The sequence below is a fragment of the Triturus cristatus genome, chromosome 7 (genome assembly GCF_964204655.1).
Source record: "Triturus cristatus chromosome 7, aTriCri1.1, whole genome shotgun sequence".
Classification (NCBI taxonomy): domain Eukaryota; kingdom Metazoa; phylum Chordata; class Amphibia; order Caudata; family Salamandridae; genus Triturus; species Triturus cristatus.
Genome location: NC_140590.1, coordinates 1,777,190,471 through 1,777,213,429, shown reverse-complemented (window position 1 = coordinate 1,777,213,429; position 22,959 = coordinate 1,777,190,471).

Here is a 22,959-nt window from a genome sequence, read left to right as displayed (position 1 = left end):
TCAACCCAATATATGATAGGTCTAATGCGGCACCACACCACTATACCAGATCGCAAAAAACATTGCAGGGAATCCTGGAAGAGGGGAGCCTCATTGACACCTGGCGCCACATTCACCCCACTGCCAAGGAGGGCACACATTTTACGTTTAGGGCTGCATCTTGGGCCCGTATAGACTACTGTCTCGTATCGAGAGGTCTGGGGCCGTCCGTCGCCAGAGTGACCCACCTCTCTAGAACTTATTCTGATCACTCGCCCGTGCAGCTACTGATTACACTTCCAGGTTATGAACTACCCAGGTATAACTGGAGGTTGCAGCCAACTGCCCTGCTGGATGCGGTGTTCCACGCTGAATTGTCAGAAGAGATCCAGAAGTTCTTCCAGAGGAATAGGAGGTCTGTTGACTCGGCAGAAATAATATGGGAGGCCTTCAAGGTCACGATCGAACAAGTTACTTACCTTCGGTAACGATATATCTATATCTGTAAGAAACATTAGTTAGTTAGATTCCTCACCTTAGAATATCCCCAGGCGTCAGGCTGGATCCGGAAAGATTTTTCGTCAGCAATACCCTTGCGTGTCGCTAGGCATCATCTGCGGCTCCGCGTCCGTCGTCGAGCGCCGGAATGACGTCGTCGGAGTACTTAGACGCCGCCCTCGCTGACGTCAGTTCTTGTACATAGCTTTCCGCGCCAGGAATGCAGAACCATGCAAGAGACCGACACTGGTGCCAAAAAATTCTAGGGTCCGGGAAGGGATAACCTCAACCCTAGATATCGGTTCGCAGAATGGGGAGGATGGGTGAGTCGGTGAGGAATCTAACTAACTAATATTTCTTACAGATATATCGTTACCGAAGGTAAGTAACTTGTTCATCTGAAAGAAACACGTTCGTTATAGATTCCTCACCTTAGAATAGATACCCCAGCAATACCAACCCCGGGGGTGGGTCTGCGAACCAAGATCACACCAGAAAGTCCTGGAGAACAGAACGGCCAAAGAAGCCATCTCTCCGGACTAGGCTGTCCAGGCAATAATGTTTGGCAAACGTGTGCAGCGAGGCCCACGTTGCTGCCTGACAGATGTCCTGCAAGGGGACTCCCCGGCCCAGGGCAGTTGTCACCGCTGTGGCCCGAGTGGAATGGGCCCTCTGCCCTACAGGAGGTTCCTTTTAAGCTAAGGAGTAACAAGCTTTGATACACAAAACGACCCACCGAGAGATGGTTCGCTTGTGCACCGCCCGCATAGCCAACAAAGAGTTGGTCGTCCACCCGGAACTGCTTGGTGCGGTCCAAATAAAAGGACAGCGCCCAGTTTTGGGTACAGACGGTGGAGCTGCTCTTCCTCTTTCGAAGGATGCGGAGGCGGAAAGAAGGTGGGCAACGTAACAGACTGCCCGATGTGAAAGGCAGTTACCACCTTAGGGAGAAAGGAAGGACGAGTCCTGAGAACAACTTTGTCCGGATGGACAGAAAGAAAAGGAGGCTTAGAAGAGAGAGCCTGGAGCTCACTCACCCTCCTAGCAGAGGTGTTGGCAACCAGGAAAGCAGTCTTGAGCGTCAACAGAGGAAGGGGACAATTTCGAAGTGGCTCAAAGGGAGCGCACATCAGATACGTCAATACCAGATTCAAATCCCACTGAGGCATTAAGAAAGGGACAGGAGGAAACATGTGAGTAATGCCCTTGAAGAAGCCAGAACCAACAGGGGATTTGAAAAGAGAAGGCTGATCAGGAAGCCGTAAGAAAGCAGAGATAGCTGAAAGATAACCTTTAAGAGTGCCCAGAGCAGAGCCCTGCTGGGCCATGGAAAGAAGAAACAGGAGAACCTCAGAAAGAGGGGTGGAAAGGGGATCCACAGCCTTTGCTGTGCACCATGCTACAAATTTGTTCCACCTGCAGGCGTATACCGATTTTGTGGAGGGACGCCTGGCTGCCAGAATCACATTACAGACTTCAGGAGGCAAGTCAAATGGCATCAACTGTCGCCGCTCAATCTCCACGCAAGGAGGTGGAGACTGGACAGGTTCGGGTGGAGGACCGTCCCCTGCTTCTGCGACAGAAGGTCCTCCTGAAGAGGAAGTCGTATCGGGGGATCGATCGACAGACTGAGTAGCTCGGGATACCAGTACCTTCGTGCCCAATCCAGAGCCACCAAGATGACTTGCGCCCGGTCGCGTCGGATCTTCTTTAGCACTCTGGGCAGAAGTGGTATAGGAGGAAAGGCGTACAACAGACCGCAACTCCACTCACGACGAAAAGCGTCTCCGAGCGAGTGCCGCCTTGGAAACTCCAACGCGCAGAACTGCTGACATTGCGTGTTCTCTTCGGTGGCGAATAGATCTAACCAAGGCGCTCCCCACTGGTGAAAGAGGCCTTGCGCCACGTCCAAGTGTAGACGCCATTCGTGATCCATCATGCACCGGCGGCTGAGTTCGTCTGCGCTGGCGTTCAGAGAGCCCGCCAGATGTTGAACCACCAGGGTGATGCCCTGATGTTCCAGCCATGTCCAGAGGCGCAGAGCCTCCTGACAAAGGGTCCACGACCCCACCCTGCCCTGCTTGTTGCAATACCACATGGCGGTGGTGTTGTCTGTGAACACCTGCACTACACTGCGGACAGAGGGAAGGAATGCCTTCAGTGCAAGTCGGATCGCTCTCAGCTCCAAAAGGTTGATATGGAGCCGAGACTCCGCCGGAGACCAGAGTCCTCTGATCTCCGCCTCTCCCATGTGGCCCCCCATCCCAGGAGGGACGCGTCCGTCACTACTACATGCTCCGGTTGGGGTTGGGAGAGGGATCTGCCACTGACCCAATCGTGGTCCGTGAGCCACCACTGCAACTGTCGTGCAGTGCCCTCCGAGATCAAGAAATGGTCGGACAGGTTGCCCCGATGCTGGGCCCACTGAAACTTCAGGTCCCACTGCAGAGCCCGCATTCGCCATCTGGCGTGATGCACCAACAGGATGCAGGAGGCCATCTGACCCAGAAGCCGCAGCACCAACCTGACCGAAACCCGGGATATAGCCCGAAAGATGGGAATCAGAGCCTGAATAACCCGGACCCACTGTTCCGGAGGATAGGCCTTGAACTGCGCTGAGTCCAGAACCGCTCCGATGAAGAGGAGCTTCTGGGAGGGACTCAAATGCGACTTCGGCACATTGATGGAGAACCCCAGCAAATGCAAGAGGTCGGCTGTAGTCTGGAGGTGGGAAACAACTGCCTGGGGCGAGCCCGCCTTCAGCAACCAGTCGTCGAGATAGGGGAAGACTGGAACCCCCAATCTGCGCAGATGAGCTGCGACCACCGCCATCACTTTCGTGAACACCCGAGGGGCACTGGTGAGGCCGAAGGGGAGCACGGTAAACTGAAAATGCTCTTGGCCCACCGTGAACCGCAGGTAACGCCGGTGGGCCGGCAGGATGGGGATGTGGAAATAAGCGCCCTGCGAGTCCAATGCTACCATCCAGTCTCCAGGGTCTAGGGCAGCCAGAACCTGAGCTAAGGTGAGCATCTTGAACTTCTCCTTCCGGAGGAAGACGTTGATGCTCCTGAGGTCCAAGATAGGGCGTAGGCCCGCTTTGCCCTTCTTGGGAACCAGAAAGTAGTGGGAGTAACAACCCCGACCTACTTCTGGACTAGGAACGCGCTCGATGGCCCCCTTGGCCAAGAGGGCCGTAACTTCCTCCTGTAGAAGTTTCAAGTGGTCCCCCGACATACGGTGGTACTGCGGTGGCATGGCTGGAGGGGTCGTCTCGAAGGGGAGGGAGTAGCCCCTTCGAAAGATTTGCAGCACCCACCTGTCCGACGTGATGGAACGCCAGTGGAGCAGGTGATGGCGAACTCTGCCTCCCACTGGCATGGAATGGGCCTAAAAGCACGGACTAGGAGGGCTTTGAGGCGGATGATGCTGGGGTAGATGTGGACGGACCGGCACGTTGTCCCCCTGTACCGCCTCGGCGGAATCCACGTCTGCGACCGCGTGAAGGTTGGTTCTGCGGCCTGTGGCTAGGCGGACGTGAGGGGGCGCCCCTTCCTTGGCCACGAAAGGGGCGAAAAGCGGAAGTTTGCGGGCGCGGGCCGAGAGGCCCAAGGACTTGGCCGTAGCCCTGGAGTCCTTAAAGCACTCCAGCGCCCTATCCGCTTGATCGAAGGGCATGTCCATGAGGGTGCTCTGGACATCCCCATAAAAACTCGTGGACCGCAGCCAGGCGAGGCGACGAAGCGCCACCGTGGTCGACATTGCCCTACCCAGCGAGTCCGTAGTGTCCAGTCCACATCGGATGTCATGCCGCGCTGCATCCCGCCCCTCGGCAAGAGCCTGGGCAAGCTGTGTCCGGGCCTCCTCCGGACACTGGGGCAGCACGTCCTCCACCGTATCCCACAGGGAGTGGGAGTAACGGTCCAAGAGACAAGCCGTGTTAATAGACCGCAGTCCCAAACTAAGGGAGGAGAACAGCTTCTTACCAAACTGTTCTAGTCTCTTGGATTCCTGATCCGGGGAAGCGGACGGGAAGGAGGTCTGGGAAGTAGAGGCCTGGATAACCAGGTTCTCGGGCGTGGGGTGCATGGACAGGAAACTGGGGTAGCCCGGTGCAGGGTGGTTGCGCCGGGCCACGTTCCGGTCCACAGGAGGTACTGTGGAGGGCTTGGACCAGGTGCCCTTCAGAACGTCCACTAGTGCTTCATTAAACTGCAGCAGAGGCTCCGAGGAGCTTGCTGACGGTTTGAGCACTTCAGTGAGGAGGTTAGTCCTCACGGCCACAGCAGGTAGCTCCAGCCCAAGGGCTTCGGCCGCCTTGAGCAGCACCACAGAAAATGCAGCACCTTCCTCCGAAGCCACAGTCGGAGGAGAGATGAAGCCAGTGTCAGGGGAGGTGTCAAGACCACTGCCATCCCCCAGCTCGTCTGCCCAATCCTGTGATAACTGGCCCTGCCAGGCCAGAGGGTCATCAGACCCCTCCCAGTCGTCACCGTCATCCGATTCCTGGTAGACAGGTGGAATGATTGGAGCCGGGCGGAAGATGAAATTGCCACCCATCGGCGTCGGGTGCGGTGCCGGACGGCGCCGCTCCGACGCTGGGCCCAGACCGGGACTGAACCGGTGAACGGCGTCGGGGAAGGCCTGGATCCCGCAGGGACCTGTGGCGTCGGGACCGGAGTCGACAACGGCGCCGGGGCCGGAGCCGCCAGCTCGCTAGGCCTCCCAGTCAAGCCCGCGGGGCCCGAAGGCGCGCCGGCAGGCATCGACGGCGGAGCCAGGCCTCTCATGGCCGAGAGAAAGGCACTGATCTCCACCGGAGTCGCGTCAGTCCCAGGGACTGGCGGGTATGGGGACGGACGTGACTCCTGCGGCTCCGATGGAGCCGGGTGGGTGGTACCACCCGAACCCTCAGCCGAGTCGCGCAACCGGCGAGGGGAGACTGAAGAACGATGTCGCCTCTTGGACTTCTTACTATGCTTTGATTTACCCGAAGACTTGGAACCAGACGAGTGGTGGTGATGGCTGCGGCTCCGCGACCGGTCCCTCGACCTCCTCCTCGACCGGGACCGTGAACGACGCGGAGCCGACTGCCGGAGCTCAAGCAGTTTGCGGGACCGCTCCCGCCTAGCCTTCAAAGTCAAGGCCCGGCAGTCGAGGCACGATTCGGCATCGTGGTCGACCCCAAGGCAGTAGAGGCACCGGCGGTGGTGGTCCGTAACCGACATCAGTCGGTGACAGGAGTCACAAGGTTTAAAACCAGGCATCCTACTGGCACCAGAGTCGAGTCGACGAGAATAGACCAAAAGAGTCCAAAAAGTTTAGTCAAAAAATGACAAAAAGGGTATGCTCTTCCCGGATCGGCGCTGTCTGGCGCGGAAAAAAGAAGAACTGACGTCAGCGCGCGAGGGCGGCGTCTAAGTACTCAGACGACGTCATTCCGGCGCACGACACTGACGACGGACGTGGAGCCGCAGACGACGCCTAGCGACGCGCAAGGGTATTGCAGACGAAAAATCTTTCCGGATCCAGCCTGACGCCTGGGGATATTCTAAGGTGAGGAATCTAACTAACGTGTTTCTTTCAGATAGGGGATTTTGCATCTCCAAGAGTTTTGGCGTGCTTCGAGATATCTGTGGCACGCTCCAGAAATTGGAGAAGGACCTTAAATTACTAGAGACGCGAATGGCCAGGTGGGAGGTAGGGCAAACACAACTAGAATTTCGGGAAAAATTGTTGGTCTACACGGACACTGCGATCTGTGAGTCAAAATGTATGGGGAAATACTGGAAGGCCCGGAGATATGGGGAGGGGGAGCGACCGGGGAAGGCCTTGGCTGACGTAATACAGAAACCCAGATTCTCCAGTTACATATTGGAAGTAATAGACCCTAATGGGGAGACGCACAGGGACACGGAGGGTATACTAACAACATTCACCACGCACTACTCCACACTATGTACATTTCTTAGGAGACGTTGCATTGGGTTGGCTAGAGGACCATCACAGGGAGTTCCTCTGTGCCCCATTTGAGCTGGATGAAGTTCGCGAAGCAATAATGCAACAAAAATCTGTCAAGGCGCCGGGCCTAGACTGCATCCCCGCCGAAGTTTACAAAACCTATATAGATATCCTAGCCCCCATACTGAAGGAACTATATGAGGAATCCTTAGAATGCGGTATACTTCCCCCATCAATGAGAGAGGCCTTGATAACCTCCCTCCTGAAACCAGGCAAAGCGTCCATCTCCTGCAATTCCTATAGACCCTTGTCACTCCTCAATTGTGACACAATTTTTTTTAGCTAAGATCATTGCAAATCGGGTACTCCTCCTGATGGGGAAACTGGTGTTACCAGATCAGGCGGGCTTCATTCCTGGTCGTGCCACCACGCATAATCTTCGCACACTGTTCTCGATTGTGCAAAACGTGGTGCCCGAACTCCCCTTGGCTGCTATTTTCTTAGATGCCACTAAGGCGTTTGATTCAGTCGAGTGGGACTATCTCTTTGGTATACTGCTCCGTATGGGTTTTCCCACTCTTTTTGTGTCCTAGATACAGCTGTTGTATCACCGGCCCACTGCCAAGGTACTTATAAATGGCCGCCTGTCATCCTCATTTCAGATTACCAGGGGCACTAGGCAAGGGTGTCCGCTATCTCCCCTTTTATTTGCCCTCGCGATTGAGCCCCTGGCATGCAAACTGCGCCAGCACCATAGGGATAGAGCGCTCCAGTGTCCCTTGCGCCAAATCTTGATCTCCCTATATGCAGATGACTTGACACTCTATGTTCGTGACCCCCAAAATAACCTTAATCCTTTATTACGTGAGTTCATTGTCTTTGGAAAACTCTCCGGCATCCATATTAATTGGGAAAAATCGCAACTACTTCCCCTGACATTGGCGGTTGCCAAATTCCCTCTGGATTACTCGCTCGAATGGTGTGATACAGATTTGCGGTACTTGGGGATTCAAGTCTCGGGGGACAGAGACGAAATACTCCGCCTCAATTATGGAACCGCTATAGAACGTCTTACAACTAACGTCACACGTTGGATATCGCTCCCCCTGTCTATGGCCGGAAGGGCTTCTCTGATTAAGATGGTGGTACTCCCTCAATTTTTATACCTCTTCTTGAATCTTCCCTATAACCCGGGACGGTACTTTTTCAAAACACTTCGATCTGAGCTCATACGATTATACTGGGGTGGCAAACAACCCCGGGTGCAATGGGCGATACTTACAAGGCCCTATGCGCAAGGCGGGTTCGATATTCCAGACTTCGAACTGTACTCTGCATGTGCTCAGGCCCATTATTCATATTTCTGGATCCACCAGCCGGCATGTATGCCACAGGTCGCGGCGGAACATTGGCTAGCAGACCCCATCCGGCTCGATGGGATGATACACGCACCCCCTTGCACACGTGACACTGCGCCAACCACCATCATGAGCATGGTCGACGCCTGGCACTATATTATGCACACCCTAGAAGAATTGACACTCTACTCCTCGGTTTTACCTCTGTCGTATCACCCGCGGCTCTTTCTACTGCAGGAAACGGGCTTCCGACAACTATGCAACCACGTGCACATCATGACCTGGGGGGATCTATTTCGTAACGGTATTTTCTGCACATCTGAGCGGTTTTTTGGGGACGCACGGCCCACCCCTTTGGATCTCTTATTATATGTGCGTCTGCAACAGGGCATGCGTGCTATTCTTCCGAACTTCCCCCAGGAGCCCGCAAACCTCAAGTCACTTCATCAGTTGTTGCAAACGGCAAGCCCCAGACATCTGGTGTCCAACTTGTATCGGACGATTCGAGCGGAGCACACGGAGCCCCGCAGCGCTGCCCGTACACATTGGACTGCAGATCTGGGCAATAAAATAACAGATGAACAATGGCAATATTATTGTTCACAAACTGCACACATATCTGCTAGTTGCAGACTACGTATAATCCACTACAAGTTTCTACAGCGAGTATACTGTACCCCAGCCAAGATGTGTCGCTTTGGGTTACGGGACACAGACCACTGTGATAGATGCAGCAGTCCGGGAGCCGGGTTCCTGCACTTGTCCTGGGAGTGCCCACGGGTGGTGGAATACTGGGTGCAAATATTTGAAGCTCTAACTGACATGACGTCTCTAGCGCTAGAATGTGATCCCCTGACTGCGCTCCTAGGCTACACCAAACAAATCCCTAAAACATACCGCCGTTACATCACACTCTCCTTATTGTTAGCAAAACGTAGAGTAGCCTGTAGGTGGGGTAGAGGGCGAGCCCCTAAATTTAAGGAATGGTTGGATGACATGGTATATTGTCAGGAACAACTTGCAATACACACGGAGACGCTCCCCCACACTTCGAGGCCTAGGAATATTTGGGGTCCCCTCACGCACTATTTGCTGGCACACACTGCGGACCCTCCCCCATACAAATCTGACACCGCTGATATATCTAGCAGTGCCCCTACCACAGGACAGTCCTAGAAGGTAGGGGACGGGAGGAGTCCCTAATCCATGTTGCTCCCGGATTGATGTGTTCGCGTTTATGGATCGCTATGGTCGACGCAATTTAAGGTGAACGTCTGCTATAAATACTGTTGAGCGACTGAGCGCCCTGTCAGATATTGGACTGCATCGCAATGCCCGTAGCTAATACTGACAGAGAACAGATCTGTAAGGTGATAGTAGCCCCTTGGACGAGACTCAAGACAGTATTGGGCAAATGTGGATGAAGTGCACCAACGAGAGCAATATGTACTTAATGCATTTTTCCGTCTGTCTGTAACCATTATTCTTCTGTTTATGATACATGTTCTTTATGTTGAAAATCATAAATAAAGTTAAAAAAAAAATCTATTCATTGTCTCAACCTATTGTATCCTAAATTTTTGTTAGAGGAGTATTTTTTATGATAATGCATTTTTCTGCTAATATTATAGGACTATAATGTCTAGCTATAGCTCTATATTTATACTTAATCTATTTATATTCCATCAAGTATTGATATGTATTTTAGCAATTTCATGTATGTATTATTTTCATTACCTTTTATTCTATTTTACTTATTTATTTATTTAATGATTAATTTAGCATATGCCTATTTATACATTTTGTATTTATTGCTTGGTATTTATTAGCAGGAGTTAAATATTTCTTAACAATGTATTGCTGCTTTTTTACTCTTGTTATGCATATGTATTGTATTATATTATAAAGTTCAATAAAAAATGTCAACACAAACTGCCCATTCCTTAAAACGTCACTGCCTGTTTACCTGCTGTGGCACACTGGAGAGTGAGGAAGGTAGCCTAGCCTTAGGGAGGTGAGACAGGACGCTTGAATGTCTCTTGCTGCTGGGGAGGGGAAGGATATCACCTACCATTATAAGGATCCTTATTAGAAATTCAAATATTGTCTCATTAAAATATTACCAATGTGTTTAGAAGTGCCCTTGCTGTCTTCGAAGTGAAAGTACTCATTGGGTGTGTGTGTTATAAACAACCTACTGTTCTCCAAAGCTTGGGACAGGGGTATGCTCAGCTTAGGTCACTGCTGAGCTGTAGGACATAAGCAGCAGTGAGCGCAGAGGCCTTGTGAAGATTCCCATGAAGGCTCCAAGGGTATGTTGGCTCACTTACTAGTAATATGACCCAGCAAGAGGACTGAATGAGTTGCAAATGCTGACATCTGCCGGGACCTACAGGTGAAGTGTTCTAATAAGGGCAAAACGGAATCATCCTTATGAGGAAGAATAGAGTACTTTTCAAATGGGTAAAAGTGGCCCTATATGAAAGCACTTGGCCATTCTCTACACACACACACACACTACAGATAAACAGGTGTGTGTGTCAAGTGTGGTCCCAGCTGAAGAGCTTGCATCACAAAACACGAAAGCACACCACCTGCACACCCCAAGGAAGCGCACCGTGAGGCAATGCCCTGCTTCTCTTTATATTATCTCCCACTTTCCTCTTTTGTTCCATTACACATACAGAATTCTCTACTCACCTTCTCACATGCCCTTTATCTTACTAGTTCTAATCCTTTTTTGTTCTCATTTTCACCATATCTAAGCCCTCAATCTCTCTTCCATTTACAGTACTCCCGGTAACTTACTCTTGCCTGCTTCTTCACCACAACGGCACTCTTTCCAGCACATTCTTTCCTAATCTTCACTTTTCAAGTCGTCTGTGCTTCTTACCCTTTCCATCATCATGTCTTGGCAGAGGCTGTCCCCAAAGGGAGCCCAGTAACATGCCACCGGGGCCCCATAAATACCAATAAGGTCATACGGAAGGTAAGTAACTTGTCCAGGGTTTTAGCTATTGCCACATATGGGGTTGGTATGTGGGGCCACTATAATAGGAAATTTCTCCAGACTGAGGAAAACAGCTTTCACAAACGCCTATTCTATTTTCCCACCTCAGCCTCTACAGAGATTACACATCGAGAGTCAGGGCTACAATATCTCATACAGTCACACTTCATCCCCTGTTGCTCTAACGTTCTTTTTAGTCCAAAGATTAGACTGGTTTGGCTAAGTCAATTATCTTCGATTGCTTGTCTTTGGATAATGCATTGTGTATTCCCTGGCTAAGTTGTATCTTTTTATACTAATTTTATTAAGACGTCAATTCAGCCTGACCCTTATTGGTAACATCACTTACCAAACGGTCCATCACAGAAACCTTTATGATTCACCAAATGGAAGCCCAGATGAAAAGTGAGGGAGGGAAATCAATTGTAACATTCTATCTTACACGTGCGCTAAAGGAGAGATGCCAAGGTTACTTAACTTATGTTTCTAATTTAATCCACCCTTTTGTATTAATTAGATTTAGATTGGGAATTGCCCATCATTTGGGTCCTTTCCCACCATGAAATCTTGCCCCAAGATATGACTCCCTGCCCATGTGATGGCCAGAGCACGCAAAGCACTATGAGGCATATCAACAACAACCGGTGATAATAAACGCAAAGCGCACTTAGCGCTTGGATAATTATCGCCGGCTAGCGTGAATTTTTATCGCTGAGATTGCGTGCTATTAGCAACGCTTATCTCAATAGCGATAAAAATCCTCACGCTAACAGGCTAGCGTGAGATTATCACTGGAAACCCAGCGATAATCTCACGTTACCTTGTTGATAGGGACAGGCAAACTTAGCCATGATATCCACCTTACATAGGATATCATGGCTAAGTCAGAAAAATACCAGACGTAAAAAAGCAGCGTTAACCGCGGTTAGCGCTGCTTTTTTTGTCTCTAACAGGGTTAGCGATATTCTTGATAATAGGAGAAATGTCACTTAGCGACATTTCTCCTATTATTTTACTCTGGAACGCCCCCTTTGCATCTCATTAGAGATGCAAGGGGAAGCGTAAAGTAAAAGGGTGCTTACATGCAAATTTGCATGTTAGCACCCTGTTGTTGATAGGGCGCTAGTTTTATCTCTGCTTTTTTGGCTTTTAAAGCCAAAAAGCAGAGATAAAGCCCTTCTTGATATGCCCCTATGCTCTTTATACTGTTCTGGGATGTCTATTCAAGTCTTAGGTGCTTTATTTAAACCCCCTTTTGCTTGCACAAGGCATTAGGGGGCATATCAACAACAACCGGCGATCATTATCGCTCAGCGCTCTGAGCGTGAGGATAATTATCGCCGGCTAGCGTGAATTTTTATCGCTGAGATAGCGTGCTATTAGCAACGCTTATCTCAATAGCGATAAAAATCTACACGCTAACAGGGTAACGTGAGATTATCGCTGGAAACCCAGCGATAATCACACGTTACCTTGTTGATAGGGACAGGCAAACTTAGCCATGATATCCTCCTTCCATAGGATATCATGGCTAAGTCTGAAAATTAGCAGACGTAAAAAAGCAGCGTTAACCGCGGTTAGCGCTGCTTTTTTTGTCTCTAACAGGGTTAGCGATATTCTTGATAATAGGAGAAATGTCACTTAGCGACATTTCTCCTATTATTTTACTCTGGAACGCCCCCTTGCATCTCATTAGAGATGCAAGGGGAAGCGTAAAGTAAAAGGGTGCTTACATGCAAATTTGCATGTTAGCACCCTGTTGTTGATAGGGCGCTAGTTTTATCTCTGCTTTTTTGGCTTTTAAAGCCAAAAAGCAGAGATAAAGCCCTTGTTGATATGCCCCTATGCTCTTTATACTGTTCTGGGATGTCTATTCAAGTCTTAGGTGCTTTATTTAAACCCCCTTTTGCTTGCACAAGGCATTAGGGGGCATATCAACAACAACCGGCGATAATTATCGCTCAGCGCTCTGAGCGTGAGGATAATTATCGCCGGCTAGCGTGAATTTTTATCGCTGAGATAGCGTGCTATTAGCAACGCTTATCTCAATAGCGATAAAAATCTACACGCTAACAGGGTAACGTGAGATTATCGCTGTAAACCCAGCGATAATCACACGTTACCTTGTTGATAGGGACAGACAAACTTAGCCATGATATCCTCCTTCCATAGGATATCATGGCTAAGTCTGAAAATTAGCAGACGTAAAAAAGCAGCGTTAACCGCGGTTAGCGCTGCTTTTTTTGTCTCAAACAGGGTTAGCGACATTCTTGATAATAGGAGAAATGTCGCTTAGCGACATTTCTCCTATTATTTTACTCTGGAACGCCCCCTTTGCATCTCATTAGAGATGCAAGGGGATGCGTAGAGTAAAAGGGTGCTAACATGCAAATTTGCGTGTTAGCACCCTGTTGTTGATAGGGTGCTAGTTTTATCTCTGCTTTTTTGGCTTTTAAAGCCAAAAAAGCAGAGATAAAGCCCTTGTTGATATGCCCCTAGATCGCTTATATAAGGGTCTGTCTTAATGTTGCACTTTTTATTATAAAAGCAATTAAAACACGAAAAGTATTGTCCTATTGACATCATGATGAGTTTTATGGAGCCCAGATGACATTTTAATCTTTTTAAAGTATTGTTAAACTTGTATTTTGGCATGATTCGTGATTATAATGATGTACAATGGGTGTTATTCTTATTTTTATCTTTACCATTTTCAAGTGGAATTGTGTTTTTGTTTATCTTCTTTTTCTGAATTCTTTTATGGTTGTTTTTTTACATACCGAATGAAGTTTTGAAGCGAAAAGTTATTGATTGCTTTTGACCTGATGAACAAGCCTCCTGTCCTCTAAACATATCAAGGCTGTTAAGCTTGTTTGAAGCAATACCACTGCTGAGAACTATTACCACTCGAGATACAAAAAGGGTGGAGACAAATCTTATGGCATATGATACGCTACCACAAAGAACTAGAATGGAATTCCATTCAAACAGGGTCTGCCAACTGATCCTCATTAATGCAGATCACTTTTAGAGCCACCCAAAAAGGAAAGGAAATTATATTGTAACTTTACATTTTCTCCCATTTAATCGCATTCAAAAACATCAATTTGTTCATAGCTCCATTATTGAGTTAACAAGAACTATTTCAGCGATAAATATCTCAGTCCTTCACTTGTTCACCTCTGTGCCCCAGCCTAGATCCTACATTTGACTGAGCACTGCTCATTATCGGGCCCTACTATTTGCAGCTTGATCATAAAAATGTAAACTAAACACAGCCTTCACTTAACTTTAAAATGAAAATATGATCATGTGCTTATTGTAAAATGAACTCAAGGCTGTGAGCTACTCTGAAGGTGTTTGGGGGCTACTGGTAGCTCGCGATCGACTGGTTGGAGAAACGTGGCCTAGATTCAATAGGATTTATCAATGGGACAGACATATGTCGTTCCCAGGAGATGTGGGCACTTGCGAAGGTAGGCTTAGATGGGTACATTGATTACCACATTATGGCAAGTAAGGGAAAGAGTGGGCTCAATGGGTGGCCTAGCAATGAACAAGTTACTTACCTTCGGTAACGGCTTATCTGGTAGAGACAGTCTTTAGCACCAGATTCCTTACCTTAGAATTCTCCCCAGGTGCCAGACTGTATCCGGAAAGTTTTCACAGCAGTACCTCTGCGCTTTAGTAGAGGGCGTCGAGCAACTCCGTAGCGACATCGAACACCAGATGTGACGTCGACTGAGTCCATATAAGCCCTCTGCTGAAGTCAGTTTCTTCTGGGACTACCTTCTGCGCCAAAATGCGGAGCCACTCTTAGAAACTGCCTATAGAAAGTGTGCAAGAAAGAGACATCGTGTCAAACAAACACGAATTCCTAAAGACAGGTATCAGAATACCAAGAAAGGGATCTTGTAGGTAACAGGCCCAGCAATTCGCAGAGTGTCGAGGATGGGTGGGTCAGTAAGGACTCTCGGCTAGGTCCTGTCTCTACCAGCTAAGATGTTACCAAAGGCACGTAACTTGTTCATCTGATAGACATCGAGGGGCAGAGTCCTTACCTTAGAAAAGATACCCAAGCAATACTGTCCCCGGAGGAGGGTCTGTGAACTGAATCCACAAAAGAAGCCTGAATAGGAGAAGGGAGCCCGAAAAGGAATAGGGGGAGCAGGCTGTTGTGGGAACATGGAAAGGAAAAGAAGAAGCTCCATTAGGGGGACTGTGGAAGCCTGTAGGGATCAGAAGTCTGCAAGACTGTGAAAACATGCAGACAAATATGCAGAAAACAAAAGAACAGCAGAGGAGAGAAGACAGTGTTGGAGAAAACACTTCCACAAAAACAACTATGTAGCTCTCCTGATAGTAACCAAACCATGACTGGACAAGGCTGAAGGACCAAGGAAAAACATCAGATGCCGCTGTTCTAGAGCACTTGGTCATAGAGTTACTTACCTTCGGTAACAATAATCTGTGAGAAACATAGGTTAGTTATAGATTCCTTACCTTAGAATTACCCCCAGGCGTCAGACTGGATCCAGAGAATTTGTCATCATCAGTACCCCTGCGCGTCGGAAGGTGGCGGTGGTCGACTTCGCGATTGTCGTTGGCATCCTGGTTGCCGGGATGATGTCGCGGTTGCTAATTAGACGCCGCCCTCGCGCGCTAACGTCAGTTCTGTACACGACATTCCACCCCAGAATCGCAGAGCCATGCAAGACACTGACCAGTGATGCACAAAACTAGGGCCCTGAAAGGGAGTCCTTAACCCTAGAAGTCACTTTGCAGAAAGGGGAGGATGGGTGGGGCGGTAAGGAATCTATAACTAACCTATGTTTCTTACAGATATATTGTTACCGAAGGTAAGTAACTTGTGCATCTGAAAGAAACAGTTAGTTATAGATTCCTTACCTTAGAATAGATACTCCAGCAATACCAACCCCGGAGGAGGGTCTGCAAACTAAGTTCACACCAGGAAGTCCTGGAGAACAGAACGGCCAAAGAAGCCGTCTCTCCGGACTTGGCTGTCCAGGCAGTAGTGTTTGGTAAACGTGTGCAGCGATGCCCATGTAGCTGCCTGACAGATGTCATTAAGAGGGATTCCTCGTCCCAAAGCAGTGGTAGCTGCCGTCACCCTGTGGAATGGGCGCACTGTTCCACTGGAGGCTCCTTCTTTGCCAAAGAATAGCAGGCTTTGATGCACAGAAGGACCCACCTGGCGATGGTCTGTTTTTGCACGGCCAGACCTTTCTTAGCGTCCACGTAACCAACTAAGAGCTGGTCGTCAACCCGGAATTATTTGGTGTGATCCAAGTAGAAGGAAAGCACACGTTTTAGATCTAGACGGTGGAGCCTCTCTTCCTCTTTTGAAGGATGCGAAGGTGGGAAGAAGGTGGGCAAAGTGATGGTTTGGCCAATGTGGAAAGAAGTAATAACCTAGGGAAGAAAGGAAGGCCTAGTTCTGAGGACGACCTTGTCCGGATGAACAGCCAGGAAGGGAAGCTTGGAAGAAAGAGCCTGTAGCTCACTCACCCTGCGCGCAAAGGTGATGGCAACCAGAAAGGCAGTTTTTAAAGTTAGAAGCCTGAGAGGACAGTTATGTAGTGGCTCAAAGGGAGCGCACATAAGGTATGTAAGAACTAAGTTCAAGTCCCACTGGGGCATTATGAAGAGAACAGGAGGAAAAAGATGTTCTGTGTTGGCCTGTTTTGCTTCCTCTCTCCTTCTCCTTTAGGCCATTCCAATGCGGAAGTGTTAAGTTTTCCAGACACTTCCCTAGGGTAGTTTTATCCAGGCACTACCACAACAACTTAATATCCTATTTTACACCCTCACAATTTGTAGATAGTTCACCTTTCACTGGTCCTGATGAATTGCCGCTGGATCCCCCTGACCTTGAGGCAAGAAACATGTTGACCATCTGAGTAGAGCAGAGTTAGTCCTTGACCCATTGTGTCCAGACTACCGCCACTCATCCCGTTTATAATAGGGTGGTTTACTGACCGAATAAAAGTCATTATTCAGACTAACCAACCCTGTTTTAAAATACACTCACCAACGTCTACACCTACCTGGCCCTCACTTGCACTCACTTTCGGCAAGGAACAAAAGATCTCCGCTAAAGAGCCCCATCTTTGGGTGCCCGTTGGGAATTGCAGCGCCGACCCGACGAGGAGCAAAACCCAGATGATGAAGCATGACACCTAGCTTGCTGGGTGTGTGAGGGTTTTAGTTCCACCAGTGTGGGTTCCCCCACCCATCACATGCTATTAGCTCCCAGGCTGTCTAGACATTATCCCCCACTTTGTCTCAATCTTAGGGATAAGTGTACTCTTCACACTACTCCCCACTAGGAGGAACGGTATACCTTTCTCGCATAACTACTCCAGGGCTTGTATACTGGACCTCGTTAAACATAGCCCACCCGGTTTTATTTTCCTTCGCTTGATTGTGAAAAGATGAGTAATGCCTTTAAGGAAGCAATTTACAACAGGGGACTTGAAAAGAGAAGGCTGATCAGGAATACTAAGGAAGGCTGAAATGGCAGAGAGATAGCCTTCAAGAGTGCCCAGAGTACAACCCTGCTGGGCCAAAGAGAGAAGGAACAAGAGTACTTCAGAAAGAGGGGCAAAAAGGAGATATACAGCCTTTGCTGTGCACCATGGCACAAATTTGTTCCATCGCCATACCGTTTTAATGGAGGGACGCCTGGCTGCCAAGATAACATCACAGACTTCGGGAGGAAGGTCGAAAGCTGTCAACTGTTGCAGCTCAATCTCCAAGCAAGGAGGTGGAGGCTGGACAGGTTCGGGAGAAGACTGTCCCCTGCTGCTGCGACAGAAGATCCTCCCCGGATCAGAGGATCGATGGCCATGTGCAATAGCTCAGGATACCAGACTCTTCGTGCCCAATCCAGAGCCACAAGGATGACCTGGTCGCGCTTGATCTTCTTCAACACTCTGGGCAGAGGTGGTATAGGCGGAAAGGCGTATAGAAGACCCCAACTCCACTCACGATGAAAAGCGTTGCCTAGCGAGTGCCGCCTTGGAAATTCCAACGCGCAGAATTGCTGACGTTGCGTGTTCTCTTCGGTGGCAAAAAGATCTAACCAAGGCTCTCCCCACTGCTAAAAGAGACCTTGCGCCACCTCCAAGTGAAGACACCATTTGTGATCCATCATGCACCTGCGTTCGTCCGCCCTGGCGTTCAGCGAACCTGCCAGGTGTTGAACCCTCAGGAAAATGCCCTGATGTTCCAGCCATGTCCAGAGACGGAGAGCCTCTTGACATAGGGTCCATGACCACCCCGCCCTGTTTGTTGCAGTACCACATGGCGGTGGTGTTGTCCGTGAACACCTGCACCACTTTTCCCCAGAGGGAAGGAATGCCTTTAGTGCAAGACGGATCGCATAAATCTCCAGAAGGTTGATGTGGAGTCGGACTCCGCCGGAGACCAGAGGCCTCCGATCTCCGCCTCTCCCATGTGGCCGCCCCATCTCAGTAGTGATGTATCCGTCACCACTGTGAACTCAGGTTGGGGAAGGAAGAGGGATCTGCCCTTGACCCAATCCCGGTTTGTTAGCCACAACTGCAAGTGTCGTGCAGTGCCCTCCGGGATCTGGACGTAATCGGACAGATTTCCCTGATGCTGTGCCCACTGGAACTTCAGGTCCCACTGCAGAGCCCACATATGCCACCTGGCATGATTCACCAACAGGATGCAGGAGGTCATGAGGCCCAGCAGCCTCAGGGTCATTCTGACCAAAACCCGGGATATAGGCTGAAAGGTCGGAATCATAGCCCAAATATCCCGGACTCGCTGTTCGGGAGGATAGATCCGAAATTGCGTCGTGTCCAGAACCGCTCAGATGAAAAGGAGCTTCAGAGAGGGAGTCAGGTGTGACTTCGGCACGTTGACAGAGAACCCCAGCGAATGCAGACGGTCGGCCATAGTCTGGAGGTGGGTGATGACAGCCTGAGACAAGCCCACCTTCAACAGCCAGTAGTCGAGATAGGGGAAGGCTGGAACCCCTGATCTGCGCAGATGAGCTGCAACCACCGCCATCACTTTTGATAACACCCGAGTGGCGCTGGTAAGGCCTAAGGGGAGCACGGTAAACTGAAAGTGCTCGTGGCCTACCGTGAACCACAAGTAACGCCGGTGGGCTGGCAGGACGGGGATGTGAAGATAAGCGTCCTGCAAGTCCAACACTATCATCCAGCCTCCAGGGCAGACAGGACCCGAGCTAGCGTCAACATTTTGAACTTCTCTGAGATCTAAGATAGGACGCAGGCCTTTGTCCTTTATTGGTACCAGAAAGTAGTGGGAATAGCAACCACAACCTACTTCTGGGACAGGAACTCACTCCATGGCTCCCTTGGCCAAGAGTGCCGAAACGTCCTGTTGGAGAAGGGCCAGATGATCCTTCGACATGCGATGGTACTGAGGTGGCATGGCGAGAGGGGTAGTCTCCAAGGGGAGGTAGTAGTCCCTTCGGACTATTTGCAACAGCCACCTGTCAGACATGATGTTGCGCCAGTGGGGGAGGTGATGGAGAACCTGCCATCCACTGGGGTTTGGTGGCCCCGAAAGGTCGGACTAGGAAGGTTTGGAGGCTGCTTCAGAGTGGGCTGTGGTGGACTGGCCTGCCCGCAGGCCCCCAGAACCACGGCGGTGGTTCCCACGTCCCCGGCTGTGCTGAGGCTGAACAGCTTGCGCCGGCCTGTGGCTCTGGGCTGGACGTAGCGGGCACCCCTTCCGTAGCCACTAAAGGAGCGAAAGGCAGACTGCGCAGGGCGGGTGGTGGAGAGGTCCAAGGACCTGGCCGTAGCCCGAGAGTCCTTAAAGCGCTCCAGCCCGTTGTCTGCCTTGTCGCCGAATAGGCGACGGCCTTCAAAGGGAACAGCAGAGGAGAGAAGAAGAACAACTATGTAGCACTCCTGATAGTAACCAAACCATGACTGGACAAGGCTGAAGGACCAAGGAAAAACAGCACATGCCACTGTTCTAGAGCACTTGGTCATAGAGTTGAAGAACAAGTTACTTACCTTCGGTAACAATATTTCTGTAAGAAACATAGGTTAGTTATAGATTCCTTACCTTAGAATTACCCCCAGGCGTCAGACTGGATCCGGAGAATTTGTCATCATCAGTACCCCTGCGCGTCGAAAGGTGGCAGTGGTCGACTTCGCGATTGTCGTTGGCATCCTGGTTGCCGGGATGACGTCGCGGTTGCTAATTAGACGCCGCCCTCGCGCGCTGACGTCAGTTCTATACACGACATTCCACCCCAGAATCGCAGAGCCATGCAAGACACTGACCAGTGATGCACAAAACTAGGGCCCTGAAAGGGAGTCCTTAACCCTAGAAGTCAGTTTGCAGAAAGGGGAGGATGGGTGGGGCGGTAAGGAATCTATAACTAACCTATGTTTCTTACAGATATATTGTTACCGAAGGTAAGTAACTTGTGCATCTGAAAGAAACAGTTAGTTATAGATTCCTTATCATAGAATAGATACTCCAGCAATACCAACCCCGGAGGTGGGTCTGCAAACTAAGTTCACACCAGGAAGTCCTGGAGAACAGAACAGCCAAAGAAGCCGTCTCTCCGGACTTGGCTGTCCAGGCAGTAGTGTTTGGTAAACGTGTGCAGCGATGCCCATGTAGCTGCCTGACAGATATCATTAAGAGGGATTCCTCGTCCCAAAGCAGTGGTAGCTGCCGTCGCCCTGGTGGAATGGGTGTGCTGTCCCACTGGAGGCTCCTTCTTTGCCAAAGAATAGCAGGCTTTGATGCACAGAAGGACCCACCTGGAGATGGTTTGTTTGTGCACGGCCAGACCTTTCTTAGCGCCCATGTAACCAACTAAGAGCTGGTCGTCAACCCAGAATTGTTTGGTGTGATCCAAGTAGAAGGAAAGCACACGTTTTAGATCCAGACGGTGGAGCCTCTCTTCCGCTTTTGAAGGATGCGAAGGCGGGAAGAAGGTGGGCAAAGTGATGGTTTGGCCAATGTGGAAAGAAGTAACAACCTAGGGAAGAAAGGAAGGTCTAGTTCTGAGGACGACCTTGTCCGGATGAACAGCCAGGAAGGGAAGCTTGGAAGAAAGAGCCTGTAGCTCACTCACCCTGCGCGCAGAGGTGATGGCCACCAGAAAGGCAGTTTTTAGGTCTCGCCTGAGCCAGCGCTTATAGCGCTGCTCTGGCGAAAGTTTTAGTAAGCGGGTTTTGGAAGTGCTAACCTAGTGGCTTTTCAGGCCTCCAGCTTGCGTTCGCGATGTTGTGCACGCGCACAGCTGCTATCCTGGTTTCTATCATCCCTCGCATGGCAGGCTTTCCTCCCCCTCTCTCACCTGCCCCTCCCCCTCCCTTACTGCACGGAAGAGTTTCGTTTTTAGCAAAGATCTGCTTGGGTTGGTTCTGAGAGATTGGCAGGGTTTCCTCCCCCTCTCTCACCCGCTCCTTCGCATGGAAGGCTTTCCTCCCCCCTCTCTCACCGCCCCTCCCCCTCCCTTACTGCACGGAAGAGTTTCATTTTTAGCAAAGATCTGCTTGGGTTGGTTCTGAGAGATTGGCAGGCTTTCCTCCCCCTCTCTCACCCGCTCCTTCGCATGGCAGGCTTTCCTCCCCCTCCCTTACTGCACGGAAGAGTTTTGTTTTTAGCAAAGATCTGCTTGGGTTGGTTCTGAGAATCTGCTTCTGGGCAGGTGTGAAACTCTGCTATGAAGTGGAAGAGGAGCACACCGAGGACTATAAAAAATAAAATAAAAGAAGGTAGTCGAAATAAAGGCCAACACATGTAAGGACTTGACACATAACCATTTTCAACCAATGGACAGAGATATCTGGCCAGCAAAGAATGTCTCCATAGTTGACAGGAGGCATACATAGCCTAGGCTTCAGTATATTGCATGGCAAAAAACAGGAAAAGACCCAGAGCTACCAAGGAAGAGCTGGAAAAGAGGAAAAAATCCCTCAAGTGGAAGGAGTTCGCAAAAATACAGAGGAAGTGGCATACCGAAAAGAGTTAAGAATCGGTATCACATTCAATGAAAAAGAAGACAACCTTCTGGAAAAAGGATGCAAAAGGAGGCAGAAGTCCCCTTGCCTCACCCAGTGGCTCAGGACCCTCACGGGTGATGCAGGCGTGCTCTGCGACACTGAACGATTGTACTGCGAGAGGGGAAGCCAGTCCTTCAAGAGGTGGAACTATAATGCCGAATGGACCACATGTTCCAGAAGGAAAATTGACAATTAATAATGCCCATGGAATACAAGCGTACTTGGTGTTCCAGAAAGCAACAGCAATACCACCCTCTCCAAGGTTGAAACAGAGAAAACATTTTGAGGCTAGAGATACAGGCCTAGTTATAGTCCAAGAAGGAACCAGAAGGATCAGTGGCAGGAAGTCATCCTGGCAATGCATAACAAAAGGAGAAATAAGAAGGACAAATGCACCAATAAAAGATCGAAGTGGAAACGTCATCTCAGGCCACAGAGGAAAATCAACCCAGAGCAAGGAGTATGCCACTTGGAGCACTGCTCCCACTAGGGAAGACAAGACGCCCGATAGAAAAGACAGGCGCTATGTGGATGAGAGGCAACGAGGACCGGAAAGACTTATCTAGTTGTTGCTGTACCACGGCGCGGAGCGGTTGCTACCAATGACATTGAATCCTTGAGAAAGTCGCGGGCGATTTCCCGGTTTGTGCAACGAAACAAGTGTTGGCAGATCAGAAAGAAAAGAATAAAAGAAAGAGAAGATTTCTGAAACTGTGTTTATAGTTTGTGTATACTTGCATTGGTATTTAATATTACACTAGAGACGTGTGCTGAGGATTTAGTGAATTTCTATGTTGGCTTTCGCCACAACTTTGGGGGGAGGTTGGTGGTTCTCCTCACCTTTCAACAGCGTAGCTCAATACTATTAACTTGAACTGATATATGTACGATTATTCCTAAGGCGCCATATGAACAAGTTACTTACCTTCGGTAACGCTTTTTCTGGTGGATACAGTATCTGCCTGTGGATTCCTCACCTTGTGAATATCCCTTGCGCCAGCAACATTCGGAAACTTTTGTAGCAGTCCACGCCGATGAGGCCGAAGACGACGTCACAGAGACACGGCTCCGCTCGCGACTCCGCTGACGTCACCGG